The sequence below is a fragment of the Salvelinus fontinalis genome, chromosome 1 (assembly GCF_029448725.1).
Source record: "Salvelinus fontinalis isolate EN_2023a chromosome 1, ASM2944872v1, whole genome shotgun sequence".
NCBI classification, from domain to species: domain Eukaryota; kingdom Metazoa; phylum Chordata; class Actinopteri; order Salmoniformes; family Salmonidae; genus Salvelinus; species Salvelinus fontinalis.
In genome coordinates, this window is record NC_074665.1 from 54,732,005 (window position 1) to 54,749,719 (window position 17,715).

The 17,715-nt window shown below is 41.8% G+C and overlaps 1 pseudogene; it reads right to left on the reverse strand.

The window, feature by feature from the left end:
• Window positions 1–1,506: 1,506 nt before the first annotated feature.
• LOC129858822 (serine-rich coiled-coil domain-containing protein 2-like) overlaps window positions 1,507–17,715 on the reverse strand; it is a 124,008-nt pseudogene continuing 107,799 nt past the window's right edge.

Genomic DNA, 17,715 nt, shown 5'->3' on the forward strand with positions numbered 1-17,715 from the left:
TGGACTCAAAACCGCAGACCACGTACAACCACGCCAGCCCAGGACCTCCACATCCAGCTTCTTCACCTGTGGGCTCCCCAGTGGGAGCCCAGTCATGTGAAATCCATAGATTAGGGGCTAATGAATTTATTTAAATTTACTGATTTTCTTACATTCACAGTAACTCAGCAAAATCTTTGAGATTGATGCATGTTGCGTTTATAGTTTTGTTCAGTATATTTAAAACATGCCTTCTGCACAACCTGGAACTCTGTACACACTGGACTCAGAGATAACCCTTTAGAATGATAGCTTGCACATTCTGTATGTAGACATCTCTCTCTCGATCTACACTACCGTTCAAAAGTTTGGGGTCTCCTAGAAATGTCCTTGTTTTTGAAAGAAAAGCAATTTTTGTCCATTAAATAACATCAAATTGATCAGAAATACATTGTAGACATTGTTAATGTTGTAAATGACTATTGTAGCTGGAAACAGCAGATTTTTTATGGAATATCTCATAGGCGTACAGAGACCCATTATCAGCAACTATCACTCCTGTGTTCCAATGGCACGTTGTGTAAACTAATCCAAGTTAATAATTTTCAAAGGCTAATTGATCATTAGAAAACCCTTTTGGAATTATGTTAGCACAGCTGAAAACTGTTCTCCTTATTAAAGAATAAATAAAACTGGCCTTCTTTAGACTAGTTGAGTATCTGGAGCATCAGCATTTGTGGATTCGATTACAGGCTCAAAATGCTCAGAAACAAATAACCTTCTTCTGAAACTCGTCAGTCTATTCTTGTTCTGAGAAATGAAGGCAATTCCATGCAAGAAATTGCCAAGAAACTGAAGATCTCATACAACGCTGTGTACTACTCCCTTCACAGAACAGCTCAAACTGGCTCTAACCAGAGTAGAAAGAGGAGTGGGAGGCCCTGAGCAAGAGGACAAGCACATTAGAGTGTCTAGTTTGAGAAACAGACGCCTCACAAGTCCTCAACTGGCAGCTTCATTAAATAGTACCCGCAAAACACCAGTTTCAACTTCAACAGTGAAGAGGTGACTCCGGGATGCTGGCCTTAAATGTATTTCCTTACAAGTTTTGGGGTTTTGATTTTGATGTCTTATTTTTGTTTACAATTCTATACATTTTGCTTTCAATTCTTTGGTTTTTGATTTCAACATCTATTATTTTACCCATCCTCGAAAATATAATGTGTACATTCTCAAATTTATTTTTCATGTTCACGATTTATTTTATTTTGAATACATATGGCGTGAAATTGACCCCATAGTATTATATCAATGAATGTCACTTGACATCCACATATCTGGCATGGCAGGTCTGAATCAGTTGATGAAAAGGTCAGGATGAAAATGAGCAAAAGACAACAATGGCCCACATTAACAGGGTTTGATGCTACCAGCTTTATAGCATGAAGAAGTGCAACCCTGCAAAACAAGAACCTGACATCTTTTGCTGCTTGACCGGAGCTAAATGACTCAAACAGACTTGGCAGGTTTGGTAGAGCCTTTATTGTGATCTTACACAATCTTGATTAGAGAGAATATCAGTGCAGTACAAACAGGGAGAAAGTTAAACAACACCATAAATCTAGTAAAAAACAAAAAAAACAAGTAGCCTGTTTCCAGTTTAGTGTTCTGTCAGCCTCACCTACATATACTTACAGTGCATCTCTGAATAGCTAAGCTTTTGACTCTTTTCTTATTCATTTGCGTAAATGTTAGCAGTTGTTAGACATAGCGTTGCTTCAATATCAGTATCGAGATCGGTTAATATTGTTCTTAATTCAATACAGTATTGCACGTTATACAATGGGACAATGCAATACAGCAGGATGGAGCTGTTTAGTGATTCAACATGAAATACAGGAACTAGAAATGTATTGTTTTTATGAATATTTAAGACACACAAATACCTCTCTCTAAGGTTGCAATTACACCATAGTAAGTAATTAATCAACAAATGAGCTAAAGGCTGTGTAAAACATTGCTACAGATGAGGTAAGGGGTGTGTAAATCATAGTGGTGTAGGTGTAAGTAGTGGGGAAACAGGAGGGAATTGCAGTCCTGTTGCATAAATAGTGCAGGTAGACTTACGAAAATGAATTAACCCTCCATGTTGTTAGACATGTGATCAGTGTAAGCCCAAAACCTGGACAGACATCAAAACAGCAGAGGGGACAACCCTGTCCTAAATTGAACCTGCTCAATTGCATTAAATCGGTATTCTTTAGCAATAACTACAAAACAGTTAAGTATACTATCCTAATGATGATAGGCAGGCAGCCATGTCCCTTCGGTGTCCCATTAACTAACACAGTGTACAAAACAGGTTGTTAGTTTCTCCACTAAAGAGAAGGTGCTAGAAATAGCAAATTCATTTAACTTGTTTAATTGCATTTTTTGGCTCTTTGTTGTGGTTTAGCTAGCTCAGGGGTCTCCAACATTTTCTGACATTAGAGCTACTTTTAAAAATGTTGCGAGCTACTCATTTATTTGTATTTCCTTTCTATCCTTTTCTGTTTCACTCTCAAAATTACAATTACTTATAGAGGACCCACAAAATTGGATGTTTAGAGTTCATGCCAATATATAAATCACATCAGAACACAATTTTTGAGGTTTTGACAAAAAGTAACAAATATAAATGTTTGAGTGTGCACCTAGCAAGAGAGGAATGTGTTTGGCTAGCGATGTTGCTGTAGGCCTACTGCACATCATGGCAGAGTTTGCAAAACAAATGCCCACCCTGTTGATACAAATAATCATGATACCATTGTGTCTGGTAGACTTGCTTTGCAAGTAACATTTAATAGAGAAAGGTTTTGGGAAAAGCCTTTATGTCTACACTCAATACGGCTATCATTAGCATCGCTAACTGGCTAGAAAAGGTGATAGACAAAAGCATGCACCACACAGACAGGGGCAAGATTGATGTAAATGAATTGGCAAATATTGTGTTATGTTTGGTTTCCTATGCCAATTGTTGCTAACCAGCTGTGGAATGAAATCAATGTGGCTTTGATTGGATAGTACCCGGGACCTCGCAGTGTCTGATATTTTGTGAGATTTGTTTATGACAGTTTGCGATTTCACAGTTTGTTTGGCGAGGTACTCCCAGGCGGGCTGCGAGATCGACCTGTTGGACACCCCTGAGCTTGCTAGACTCCTGCTTTAGAATTATTGATGAAAGCTATTGAATGGCTGATGGACAGAACGGCACTACCATTTCTCCCTAGCATGATTTCTGTGGTCTGTCGGCATATATTATACATCTCTCACACACACCCACTGCCAGATTGGTGTGTCTAGAGACACACACAGTGGGGTGATACTTTTGGGCTATTCTCCGGACCGTACCACACACATCTCTCTCTGTCTCTCTTTCTCTCTCTTATTGATTTATCTGTTTGGCATTACCAAGCAGTGTTGACTGACAGGTCCGTATGGCATGGGAAGACATCTCACCATGGTACACAAATATTCTCTCTCACACAAAACAGACACAAGCTAGGTTTCCATCCAATTGGCGACAGATTTTCATGTGAATATTCTCAAATCTGAATAGAAACAATATGCGCATTTTCCCACCAGAGATGTGATTCCATCAAATCGACTTGTTGTGGATAAAAGGCTGTGTGATGACGTAGTGCACATAAAAATACCTTTTGCAGTTAAATTCCCATGTACCGAAATTAAATGTGTTTCCCATCCCACTTTCAACTCTACTGATGGTTTTCTTACAAAAAATGTTGAGTTATATAGCAAGTGCGCCCACTCGAGCCAACAGCTTGCAGATACAGTGCGGTTACAGCCTACATGATGAGATTATTGTGGACAAAAGAGAGATTATTTTTATTTGTCAAACGGCAGCCAAGCATTGATGATCATATCACCAGAATAAGACCATCGATATTTATTGGGAAAAAGCATCAAGCTCATCACCACTTTCACCACCAGGTGAAGTAAATCATGACATATTTCATCTGTAGCCTAATGAACTGCATACTTTCCAGAAGACTTGTAGTGGGAGGACCACACATCATCGTGTGACTCGCTCATTATGATGTTCATTATATACAGTTGAAGTCGGAAGTTAACATACACTTAGGTTGGAGTCATTAAAAATCGTTTTTCAACAACTCCACAAATTTCTTGTTAACAAACTATAGCTTTGGCAAGTCGGTTTGGACATATACTTTGTGCATGACACAAGTAACTTTTCCAACAATTGTTTACAGACAGATTATTTCACTGTATCACAACTCCAGTGGGTCAGAAGTTGACTGAGTCTTTAAACAGCTTGGAAAATTACAGAAAATGATGTCATGGCTTTAGAAGCTTCTGATAGGCTAATTGACATAATTTGAGTCAATCGGAGGTATACCCGTGGATGTATTTCAAGGCCAAACTTAGTGGCTCTTTGCTTGACATCATGGGAAAGTCAAAAGAAATCAGCCAAGACCTCAGAAAAAATTGTTGACCTCCACAAGTCTGGTTCATCCTTGGGAGCAATTTCCAAATGCCTGAAGGCACCACGTTTATCTGTACAGACAATAGTACGCAAGTATAAACACCATGGGACCACACAGCAGTCTTACCGCTCAGGAAGGAGATGCGTTCTGTCTCCTAGAGATAAACTTACTTTGGTGCAAAAAGTGCAAATCAATCCCAGAACAACAGCAAAGGACCTTGTGAAGATGCTGGAGGAAACGGGTATAAAAGTATCTATATCTACAGTAAAATGAGCCCTATATCGGCATAACCTGAAAGGCCGCCCAGCAAGGAAGAAGCCACTGCTCCAAAAATCGCCATAAAAAAGCCAGACTACAAATTGCAACTGTACATGGGGACAAAGATCGTACTTTTTGGAGAAATATCCTCTGGTCTGATGAAACAAAAATATAACTGTTTGGCCATAATGACCATCATTATGTTTGGAGGATTGCAAGCCACAGAACACCATCCCAACCGTGAAGCACGGGGGTGGCAGTATCATGTTGTGGGGGTGCTTTGCTGCAGGAGCGACTGGTGCACTTCAAAATAAATGGCATCATGAGGTAGGAAAATTATGTGGATATATTGAAGCAGCATCTCAAGACATCTGTCAGGAAGTTAAATCTTGGTCGCAAATGGGTCTTCCAAATGGACAATGACCCCAAGCATACTTCCAAAGTTGTGGCAAAATGGCTTAAGGACGACAAAGTCGAGGTATTGGAGTGGCCATCACAAAGCCCTGACCTCAATCCCATAGAAAATGTGTGGGCAGAACTGAAAATGTGTGTGTGAGCAAAGAGGCCTACAATCCTGCCTCAGTTACACCAGCTCTGTCAGGAAGAATGGGCCAAAATTCATCCAACTTATTGTGGGAACTTGTGGAAGGCTACCCGGAACGTTTGACCAAAGTTAAACAATTTAAAGGCAATGCTACCAAATACTAATGGAGTGTATGTAAACTTCTGACCCACTGGGAATGTGATGAAAGAAATAAAAGCTGAAATAAATCATTTTCTCTGCTATTTTTCTGACATTTCACACTCCTAAAATAAAGTGGTGATCTTAACTGATCTAAGACAGGGAATTTTTACTAGGATTATATGTCAGGAATTGTGAAAAACTGAGTTTAAATGTATTTGGCTAAGGTGTATGTAAACTTCTGACTTCCAACAGTCCATATTTTGGCATAAAAGTGTGTCAACAGACATTTCTCACATAATTTATTTTACCAACCCAAAAGAATCCCATTTTGTCTAGCGTATTTTGTTTTGTCGACATTTGGAAAGTTTTCATCATTCCTGTCATGAAATGTTTTATCTTCCTTTTACTTTACGTGCATAAAAAGGTTGGATGGAAACCTGGTCTCACACACGCACGCACGCACGCACGCACGCACGCACGCACGCACGCACGCACGCACACACACACACACACACACACACACACACACACACACACACACACACACACACACACACACACACACACACAGGCAGCCATCTTGTTTTGCTGTAGGGGACAGATGGATCAATGTCCCTGGGGACTCTCCAGAATTGTGTGTATGCTTTGTTTTCCATGTGTATGTGTAGTATGTATTATTGGGTACTGTAAAACAGAGAGTGACACAGTCATAAACCTACAGCCATAGCCCCCATGCATGGAAGCTGCCATAGTCTCTATCAGAAACCATTTAATAACACACTCTCCCTTTCTAGAGGCATCCAAACATTAACCACTGTTCTGAAAAGGAGATAAACACAACCCTCAAACTCCTCAAATCCTCAAACTGAACTAAGCCCTTATAACTCAAAACACACTAAAACCTCACAGAGGAAAGGAGGAGCAACAGACAGACACACAAACTTGCACACTCACTCACATACAGTACAGTCCGAATTGGTGCCCCAACATCTTTCCTCAGAGGTGGAACAGGACTACAAGATGAACTGTGTTTTATTCAGGAGAGTTGTGCGAGAGTTGTAATTGTGTTTATGCTTGAGCAAAGATTCCTCGTGTGACTGTATGTGCACACTTTTTTTTAAAGTTATCTTAATCCTGTGTGGTCGAATTATGGGTGCTAAATATTTAAATAATAGTATCTAAAAAAGCCTAAATGTAATGAAGTGATGTTCAATAATGTTGTCTTAATCATAACCATTACCGAACCAAAACTATCTAGTAGGTACTATATGGTAAACCTATGTTACTCAGTGTTCAGGAGTTCACTGTGAGTTTAGTGGTGCCTGTCACTTGGTCTGAAAGAGGTACATCAGGGAGTTTAGTGGTGCCTGTCACTTGGTCTGAAAGAGGTACATCAGGGAGTTTAGTGGTACCTGTCACTTGGTATGAAAGAGGTACATCAGGGAGTTTAGTGGAAGGACATATTCTAGAGGAAATACTTGAAACTTTCTAGTGAACGATTGTTCTTTCAACCCATTCCCCTGTTTAAGCAGAAAACTCCACTCTGTATTTCTTTCCCCAATCTGCTTTTTTTCTTTCATTCTTTTTTTTACGCTCTGGGAGGAATTGAACATTTCTGAGGTCATGTAAGCCTGTAGTCAAACCATGCGCTGCTGTTTCAATGGAAGGACCCATGTGAGTTTGAGTAGAGTTGAGTGGAACATTCTTTAAAAAAACATGTACAGTACATGTGAGAGATTAGCAAAGAGAAACTATGATTGTTAGTCATTCTTTTTCTGCATAAGACAATGTGCAATTAAAGGCTGCCAAGCAAGTGACTGGACATTTTATAAAGGATAAAACAGTCCTTCAGTGTATCTCAGTCATAACCTGTGGGAGCCATTTTGAATAGATGTGCACTGTACCTTTGCATTTTGTACATTTTAAGACAGGACTATGCTACATATTCTGTTCAGTTCAGCAGAAGTTCAAACAATAGTTAAGGGCAGTTCCTGAATGTCCATAAGGAGCTGTTGGCACACGCACATATGGACACACACATGGTGAGCTGGAACAATGAGCAGGTGGAAGAGGAGGGATGTTATACAGTATATAACATGTCATGTTTGATTATGTGAACTCTTCAGTGGATCTTTGGCATGCGGATGAATGAGAGGCTGGGGGGAACCAGGACTCTGGCTCTGAGCAGTCCCAGGTCTGGCATTTCCAGACTAGGGCTAGGAGGGCTGGTTCTCCCAAGTTCCCTCCTGACCCCCAGAGCCCGGGGCTTAGCGAGCACCCCATGGTCCAGAGACGGCCTCACCGCCTGGGGACCAGAGTTGAAGCAGGGCAGGCCCCTGGAGGGAGGCGGCAGCTGCTTGGTCCTGTGGTTGGCCAGCAATGCTGAAGACCCCGATCGAAGAAGAGAGCCATTAGTGCCCCCCTGAGGCAGAGCCGGGATGGACACACGCTTGTGGAGGCGTGGCGGCTGCAGGATGCGAGGGCAGCCAGGGCCCTGTGGCCCCAATGGAAAGGCGTGCTGCCCTCCCTTTGGCCTGGACAGAGCTCCTGGTGTTGGTCTGCTGGCTGCAGGAAACCCCTGGGTGGGACTGGGGCTGGTTCCAGGACCCTCTCTGACATGGTTGTTGAGCTGGGTGCTAAGCAGCACACTCAATTCATCTGGGTAAGGCACTGGTGGAGTGTCCACACCCATGGCCGGGCTTCCAGTGGGTGTGTCAGAGTCTGTGCAGTGGGATCCATCTCCCCTGGTCCTCCTCCCTCTCTGGGGGTCACTGTGGCCCTCGGTGTGGGCTGTTTTTACTAGTCTTTCTTGGGTGAGGTGCTCGTGGTGGCTGGGGCTGGAAGGCTGTATTTGTGGCTATGGATGAAAAACAAAAATAAACACATTACTATCAATTCACTGAGAATGTTGAGATAAAAATATATTGTGTACATCACATATGAACTTATATCAGATAGAATGGAATATACATTTTTGCTCTATTCAATCTATTTATGCAGTTCCTGATACAGCCCTGCCTTTAGTTGAAGGCAGCTAATCCTGTGCACTTTCGTTTTCACGTTTATTATTTTGCTTGAGTGTTTTTGAAATAAAATAATCATGAACACTTTCCACGCTGCGCTTTGGTCCACTCTTCCTTCGACAAACGAGAGCTGTAACATCTGTATATAAGTAGCTATTTTCTGAGATCTGTATTCAAATAGTTTTCAAAAGTAGTCATTTTTTGGGATCTTAATGAAAATAGTCACCTCCAAAGTAATTATTTGTTCCCCCCATAAAATAGTTACTTTCCATAAAGCATATTTAAAAACTATAGTTATCACAGGTCTGGCAGGAACACTAGGTATTCTCCAAAATCAACCCACGGCATGCAGATGCACATCAACACTGGCATGCTTTCATCGTGCCATGTCATGCCAGCGTGCAGGGCCCAGTGTGATGGGTAGAGGTTAGAGAGATCGGAAACGCGTACTGTACCACGCTTTGGCAGTGATGTAATTCACTAGGTGCTCCACTCCTTGCCAAATGCATTGTGGCAGAGGGAAAAAAACATTGACAGAGCAGGAGAGAGAGAGAGATGGTATGGAGTAATTTCAGTACCAACAAAAGTATGGAGTAATTTCAGTACCAACAAAAATTGTAATTGAATTCCATCATTTCGAATTTGTATTAGGATATTGCATTTGAAAGTAATATTTTTGTATTTGTAATGCACAATTGAATCATTGAATTCATAAATGTAACATGTCTTTCATGATTTGAAACTGAATTAATATTGCATTCAGTTAAAAAATTATATTTCAATTTAATTGAATGTTCAATTCAATAATTATATATTCAGTTTCAATATGGTAGATATCATATAAACAGCGAGTAGCAGCAGTGTAAAAACAAAGGAGTGGGGGGGTCAATGCAAATAGTCCGGGTGGCAATTAATTGTTCAGCAGTCTTATGGCTTAGGGGTAGAAGTTGTTAAGGAGCCTTTTGGACCTAAACTTGGCACTCCAGTACCGCTTGCCATGCAGTAGCATAGAGAACAGTCTATGACTTGGGTGACTGGAGTCGTTGATAATTTTTGCATTAATTGTCAAGTTTACAAACTATTGTGGCGCCCTCGGTGATGTGGCCGGGGAAAGCCACTGTTTAGACTGTCAGTCAAGCCCCACAACCAGCATTGTAGGCTGCATGGCTACGCCTAGACTTGAGGCCACTCTGCCTCGTTAGACTGCACATTTTAAGGGGCTGCTTTAGTACAGCACAGGGGAGCCCTTGGTGGATGCGGAGGCTGAGCCCTACAGACATTTGTTTGAAGTCCTGGTCATTGGGTTCTCCGCAAGAAGAAGTGACCGGACTACAAGGGAAGTTGGTAAGCTGGGTAGCAGCCCAGCTTGTTTTATTTTAAGTTAAGGCTAACTCTAGGTTCAGTTAAGTAAAGTGGGAGAGTGTTTTGTTTTCAGTAATTGTTTGAGAACCAGCTTTGTGAACCTTTATTTTGAATGAATATGCCAGCCTACCCTGGTTTATGCTGTGCACTTGTGTGTTGGAATTCTGTCTGTTCCTCCTCAATGCCTATCTATCAGCCACGCCTAGCGAGTCATTATACTATAATTTCAGGTTTATCAACATTTCATATATTCAACTTTTCAGATGCATTCAGATTCAGTTTTCAAATTCAGTTCTTTAAATTCAGATTCAAAACCTGAGACAACATCCTGGTACTTTGCCAGACAGGAATGGTAGAGAACAGATAGAATGAAATGTGTTCTGTGGAAAACAGAAGCTTCCGTGGCATGTTGAATTGACATTTTTTGGGGGACTCGAGCATTTCAAAAATGTTGGCTATAAGCAATTATGAAAAAGAGCTAAGACTCTTCTCGAACTCAGAACCTCTGCCTCAAACACACATGACCACCCTCCTTGTCAACGTACTAACCGTTTGAGCTATCTAAAAATATCAAGCTAGCTGCGGAGTGAGTTTACGGTACGCTCTTCAATTTATGAAATCAATGATTCAATTTGTACATTACGATTCCAAAATATTCAATTAATATTCAATATCCTAATACAAATGCAAAATTATGCAATTCAAATAAAATTGGCACGAAAATCACTCTATAGATGGGATGAGAAAGAGATAGGAGATGAGACACAGTAGCAGAAAGCAGACTGACAGAGGAAGAGAGACACACACACATTTACATGTATGCACAGTACAGACATGCATGCACGCATCTAGGACACACGCTTCCATGCACGCAAACACGCATAAACAGACACTGTTAGCACAGGGTTAATAACAGAGTTTGGTAGAATTGGGTAGCTGAAAAGGAGCACTTGCATCAATGAGTGATGACATCTTCAACGGCTTCCACATTTTTACAGACAAGTACCTTGACCACTCCATCATACTGATTCAGTCTGCCAATCAGGCACAGAAAAGGACAGACACACTTACATCACACCTGACATGTTCAATTGCAAACAAGCTCAATCCAGGGCATTTGTCTATCCAGTGCATCTACTGTATTCATGTCATCCTAACTCCTACCGACACTACTCCTCTCTAAAATCCAATTTTGTACAAGCAAGAAACCCCAACCGAGTTGTTTACACCTAGCGTTGACAACAGGAGCTCCACAACAACATTACTCCATTGAGAAACATGAGTCACTTCACTTCTCTTTTGACTCTGCCCTTTCCTTTTTGTCTCTCTCCTGAATTCCACAATGTTTTAATGACATAATACATCTCTCTCTCTCTCTCTCTCTCTCTCTCTCTCTCTCTCTCTCTCTCTCTCTCTCTCTCTCTCTCTCTCTCTCTCTCTCTCTCTCTCTCTCTCTCTCTCTCTCTCTCTCTCTCTCTCTCTCTCTCTCTCTCTCTCTCTCTCTCTCGTTGAATCAGGACCTTGAAGTGTCAATGATGGCAAACCCGACAAATGCACCCCCTTGATTGACAGCGGGGTTGCCACATTATTATTGTCAAATCTAATTAAACACAGCCAATAGACTGCCATGGTTGTGGAAATGCACCCCCATTCCTTACTGTTATGCTTTGGATGATGCCCAACCAGCGCCCCGTAGAGAAACATCAAAAGAATGTAGTTTCTCTCTATATGTATCATTATTTTTTTCTCCACTTCTCTGTCACCCTCTGTTCATCAGCAGAACACAACATATTCAAAATAGTGGGGTTTGGTAGGACAGAATGGCAATATTTGCAGGATGATTGCTAGTCTGCTTCATTTAAAATGAAAATGTCTCAGGAACTTGCTAAAGTAAAGGATAAATAACCAACTGTTCACTATTACCATGTACTAATTGTACTGTAGATAAAAGACAAGGTCTTGATTCGGGTGTCATAAACTCTTCCAAGTAATTAGCTTGTTACTTTACGCTGAGATGTGTCAGATAACGATCCAAGTCCATTTACAAAAACTACCCACTGCTTTTGCTTACTCAACCATGCTACCTACTGATTCCCCTACACACACTGTTTTCAGGTGAATGAACTGAACACCACTCATCCCCTTCACTGATGAAAGCAATGGGTAGATCACATAGAGGAAGGGAGTAATGATGGAGAGAAGGGAGGCAGAGACAGGGAATAATGGAAGCAGACAAGGCAACAGAGGGGGGTTGGGTTAGTGACTCACTCTGTCTGCGCTGGGGCATGCTGGTGCGGGGCGAACCCTGCCCGGGGGAGAAGAAGGGGGTGGGCAGCAAACCCTGCACAGAGAAAAGACAAAGGAGGTATGACGTATAGTACCAGTCAAAGGTTTGGAAACACCCACTCATTCCAGGGTTTTTCTTTATTTTTACTATTTTTTACATTGTAGAATAATAGTGAAGACATCAAAACTATGAAATAACACATATGGAAACATGTAGTAACCAAAAAAGTGTTAAACAAATCAAAATATATTTTAGATTATTCAAATTAGCCACCCTTTGCCTTGACAGCTTTGTACACTCTTGGCATTCTCTCAACCAGCTTCATGAGGTAGTCACCTGGAATGCATTTCAATTAACAGTTAAAAGTTAAGGTCATTTGTGGAATTTCTTTCTTAATTAATTTGAGACAATCAGTTGTGTTGTAACGGTAGGGGTGGTATAAGCCGCAGATAGGCCTATTTATTGGAAAAACAGCTCAAATAAGCAAAGAGAAACGACAGTCCATCATCACTTTAAGACATGAAGGTCAGTCAATGTGGAACATTTTAAGAACTTTGAAAGTTTCTTCTAGTGCAGTCGCAAAAATTATCAAGCGCTATTATGAAACTGGCTCTCATGAGGTTCGCCACAGGAAAGGAAGACCCATAGTTACCTCTGCTGCAGAGGATAATTTCGTTAGAGTTACCAGCCTCAGAAAATTGCAGCCCAAATAAATGCTTCACTGAGTTCAAGTAACAGAGTCATCTCACCTGTTCAAAGGAAACTGCGTGAATCAGGCCTTCATGGTTGAATTTCTGCAAAGAAACCACTACTAAAGGACACAAATCTGAAGAAGAGACTTGCTTGGGTCAAGAAACACGAGCAATGGACATTAGATCGGTGGAAATCTGTCCTTTGGTCTGATGAGTCGGAATTTGAGATTTTTGGTTCCAATTACTGTGTCTTTGTGAGACGCAGGGTAGGTGAACGGAAGATTTAAGCAGTTGTAGTTCCCACCGTGAAGCATGGAGGAGGAGGAGGTGTGATGTTGTGGGGGAGCTTTGCTGATGACACTGTTAGTGATTTATTTATAATTCAAGGCACACTTAACCAGCATGGCTACCACAGCATTCTGCAGCGATACGCCATACCATCTGGTTTGCGCTTAGTGGGACTATAATTTGTCTTTCAACAGGACAATGACCCAACACACCTCCAGGCTGTCTAAGGGCTATTTGACCAAGAAGGAGAGTGATGGAGTGCTGCATCAGATGACCTGGCATCCACCATCACCTGACCTCAACCCAGTTGAGATGGTTTGGGATGAGTTGAAACGCAGAGTGAAGGAAAAGCAGCCAACAAGGGCTCAGCATATGTGGGAATAACTTCAAGACTGTTGGAAAAGCATTCCTCATGAAGCTGGTTGAGAGATTTCCAAGAGTGTGCAAAGCTGTCATCAAGGCAAAGGGTGGCTACTTTGAAGAATCTCAAATCTAAACTATATTTTGTTTTGTTTAACACTTTTTTGGTTACTACATGATTCCATATGTGTTATTTCATAGTTTTGATGTCTTCACTATTACTCTACAATGTACAAAATAGTAAAAAATAAAGAAAAACCCTTAGTAGGTGTGTTCAAACTTTGGACTGTTACTGTACATGCATAAAGATATAGGTCCTATACATGTGAGAGTATAGAGTCACCATACAGCACACATACAGTACACAAACAGCACATATAAACAGGAACACATACTGTCATACAAGCAAAGACACCCCCCCCCCACACACACACCAGAACTCCACAAGACATCAGGCAATGTTGTGAGCAAGTGTGAGTAGGAAGTATGACATCAACGAGCTTGAAAAAATACTGTTACCATGCTTACCTCGTCCTCTCTATTTCCCTGCTCTAGGATATTAATGCAAACATATTCCCTTTTTCAAAGGCATACAAATGAAAATGCATGAGGTTCTTATGTGAACCTCCCTCCAATATTTCATTCCTTTCTTCTCCATCTCTGTCTCTCTCACTCACTCTCTTTCCCACAGTCTATTACATTTAGCACTGAAGAATCAGACCGACTGTTTGACTGTGTGTGAGGGTGAATGCCTGTCCTCAATAATCGGCTCAATCCCACCTGAACAAACCCAAACTGTGCATAAAGATAAAAGCATCCTGTGTAGATGAAGAGTGGAGGCTCTTCGTTAACCAGAGATGAATGTCAACAGGTAATCTCCTTCTCCTGACTGTTTGGTCCTGCTCTTAAATTGGCCACATCTCCTCAAACCGAGAGGGACGCATAGGCATAGATTGAGAGAGACTGGACTCTCTGGGATGCCCAAGCAATTTCAGAGACAACCGCAGTGAGGGAAGTGGAGGAAAAATGAGGTTTCTGATCGACTTCCTCCCTGTTTTTTCTGTACTACACAATTACAGCAGGACCCTTCTGTGCTGCCACCTGCCACGGCTTAATTTGCAGAAAGGAAGGTTTGAAATGGGAAAGAGAGACTAGCACTGACAGCGGCTGGAATTTTCATTGGGCTGTCTCAGCTCAGGGCGAGCTTTCCTGTCTTCATCTTACATTCTGGTGTGAATACGTAGCTACTTCCCAGTTCTGACAGGTCTAGAGGGAACCCTTTATGTGAGGAGTATGGAATTATCTTTCATTAGGAAGTACAAGCAAAGAACTAGCAATAATCATAATGGTGTTTTGTATGGAAAGCTTTGCTTGCCATCAAACACACAAGTAGGCTAACTCTATAAACTACCTTGAACTCTACCAGAGTTATTAGATGGATTTGACTTTCATCATGATGTCATTAGCATGCTTAACAAGTCAGTGTGAAGCATTCATAAACTGTGCATATTGTTGTTGATTTTCTAATAATGAAGTGTTAGCAAAGCATAAGCTGTTATGCTAGTAAAGCGTTAGCTTCCCCTTTCATCTTACAAGCTGGTGTGAGTCCTTATTTGAGGAGCATGTTGTCATTGCTCATTACAAATTGTCAAGGCATTAGCAGCTCTGCTAGCAGTGTCCTGAAGGATGTCATAGCCGGCTTGATAAATCTTACTTTAACTCCCCTAATCATTCACTACATGAAAGACTTTCAGCTAGATTGAGGATAATAACAAGACATACAACCAAGGTCTGTACATGACTTTTTACTTCGGTAGTTCTCACAATTACATTTGCACCTGTCTGATATTATGAAGTTGACTTTCAAAGCAGAATTCTGGTGGTAGCTGTGGGCACGGCAGTGAGTGTGGAATCTCTGGGGGTGGGAGAGAGAGGCAGTATGGTGGACTAATGTCAGGACCTCACTGTGAAAACCACCCATCATTCTAGATTAGAATGCTGGACACAAGTTGTTCTGTCATTGCCTCTCTCTCTCTCTCTCTCGCTCCCTCTCGCTCCCTCTCCCTCTACAAACCAACCTCCTGCTGACAGAATGACAAGAGTATTGTGTCTGATTACAGCTTAGATAATGATAGAAAGAAAGAAAGAAAGAAAGAAAGAAAGAAAGAAAGAAAGAAAGAAAGAAAGAAAGGGGAAGGGAGAGAGACAGAGATAAATAAAAGAGAGAAAGTTGGAGGAGAGAGAGAGGTAGACAGAGGTGGGTGTAGCAGTAATTAGCCTCTTGTCTTGGTCTGATGAAACACAAGGTTTTCCATTCGATTAGTCTTCCTGCCAGCACTTGTTTGTTTTAATGAGGCCATTCGGCATTCCCCTGTTTACTAAGCCCTTTGTTCAGAGGCATCCTCTCCTTGCCTCTGTACTCTATCTATCCTGCACCTCCATGCACGCACAAACACACTGTCTCTCTCTATGTCACTCTAATCACTGCATTGAGTTAACAGTAGGGTTGGGCGATTTTACGATTGCATCATCTATCGACGATGTTTGACAGCCATCGTCGATATTTGACTAGTCATTGTCGATGGTGACGACATCATGATGTCAGACTTTGCATATTTGAACTTGACTGCACCGCCGGAGTCTGGCAGCGCACAACAGCACAGCACAGTGAGGTCAGGACAGAGTGGAGACCAGTCAAGTTCTTCCACACCAATCTAGACAAACCATTTCTGTGTGGACCTTGTTTGTGCACGGGGGCATTATCATGCTGAAACAGGAAAGGGCCTTTCCCAAACTGTTGCCACAAAGTTGGAAGCACAGAATCATCTAGAATGTCATTGCATGCTGTAGCGTTAAGATTTCCCTTCACTGGAACTAAGGGGCCTAGCCCAACCCATAAAAAACAGCCCCAGACCATTATTCCTCCTCCACCAAACTTTACAGTTGGCACTATGCATTGGGGCAGGTAGCATTCTCCTGGCATCCGCCAATCCCAGGTTCGTCTGTCAGAATGCCAGATGGTATAGCGTGAGAACGAACGCGTTTCCACTGATCCAGAGTGTAATGGTGGTGAGCTTTACACCACTCCAGCCAACGCTTGGCATGGCGATCTTAGGCTTGTGGGCGGCTGCTTGGTCATGGAAACCCATTTCATGAAGCTCCCGACGAACAGCTTTTGTGCTCACGTTGCTTCCAGAGGCAGTTTGGAACTCTGTAGTGAGTGTCGCAACCAAGGACAGACGATTTTTAAACGCACTTCACACTCGGCGGTCCCATTCTGTGAGCTTGTGTGGGCTTACCACTTCGCAGCTGAGCCGTTGTTGCTCCTGGACTTTTCCACTTCCCAGATAACAGCACTTACAGTTGACCAGGGCAGCTCTAGCTGAGCATAAATTTAACGAACTGACTTGTTGGAAAGGATGCATCCTATGACGGTGCCACATTGAAAGTCACTGAACTCTTCAGTAGGGCCATTCTACTGCCAATGTTTGTCTATGGAGATTGCATGGCTGTGTGCTCAATTTTATACACATGAAAGCCGAATCCACTATTTTGAAGGATTCTCCACATACGTTTGTATATATAGTGTACCTGACTACCTGACAATACATGGATGTGTGCACAGCGCTCATTCAAAAGTATTCCTAATTGAGAGACAAGACAGGGAAGGGATATATAAGGCTTCCATTTTCCTACTCACATTACTCACACACTAATAACCTTTTTACACCATTGTGCCTACCCAGACCATAATAATCTGCTGGCTTTGAAAGTTTATTCCCACATTGTTTATTCCATCACATTTCCAGCAGCATAACAAGACCATCTCTAGTTATGTAATTGACTGTCTGCTCCTCTGACCTCGGTCCCAATAATCTGTAATGACATTTCTCATGTAGCCTTTACAGTATGCAGCCGTTCCAATTATATTTACTTTAATCCAGTCTTTTTTATTACACACCCTCCAATTTAATGTCTGAAGATCACTGCAGCCAGATGCTCCTCCCCTACTTCCTCAAAGAAGATCCAAGTGGGCTGTATGTCACAGACAGGGTATGTATTTCCCAGTATGGCAAATAAATGAATGCAACGTTGGTAGTACTACTGTGTAAGGTGTGCTCAGTTGTTAACTTACTGTTTGAAGTATGACTTGATTACCCACTAGGCACACACTGGTTGAATCAACGTTGTTTCCACGTCATTTCTTTGAAATTACGCTGAACCAATGCGTAATAGACGTTGAATTGATGTCTGTGCCCAGTGGCTAACCTTAATA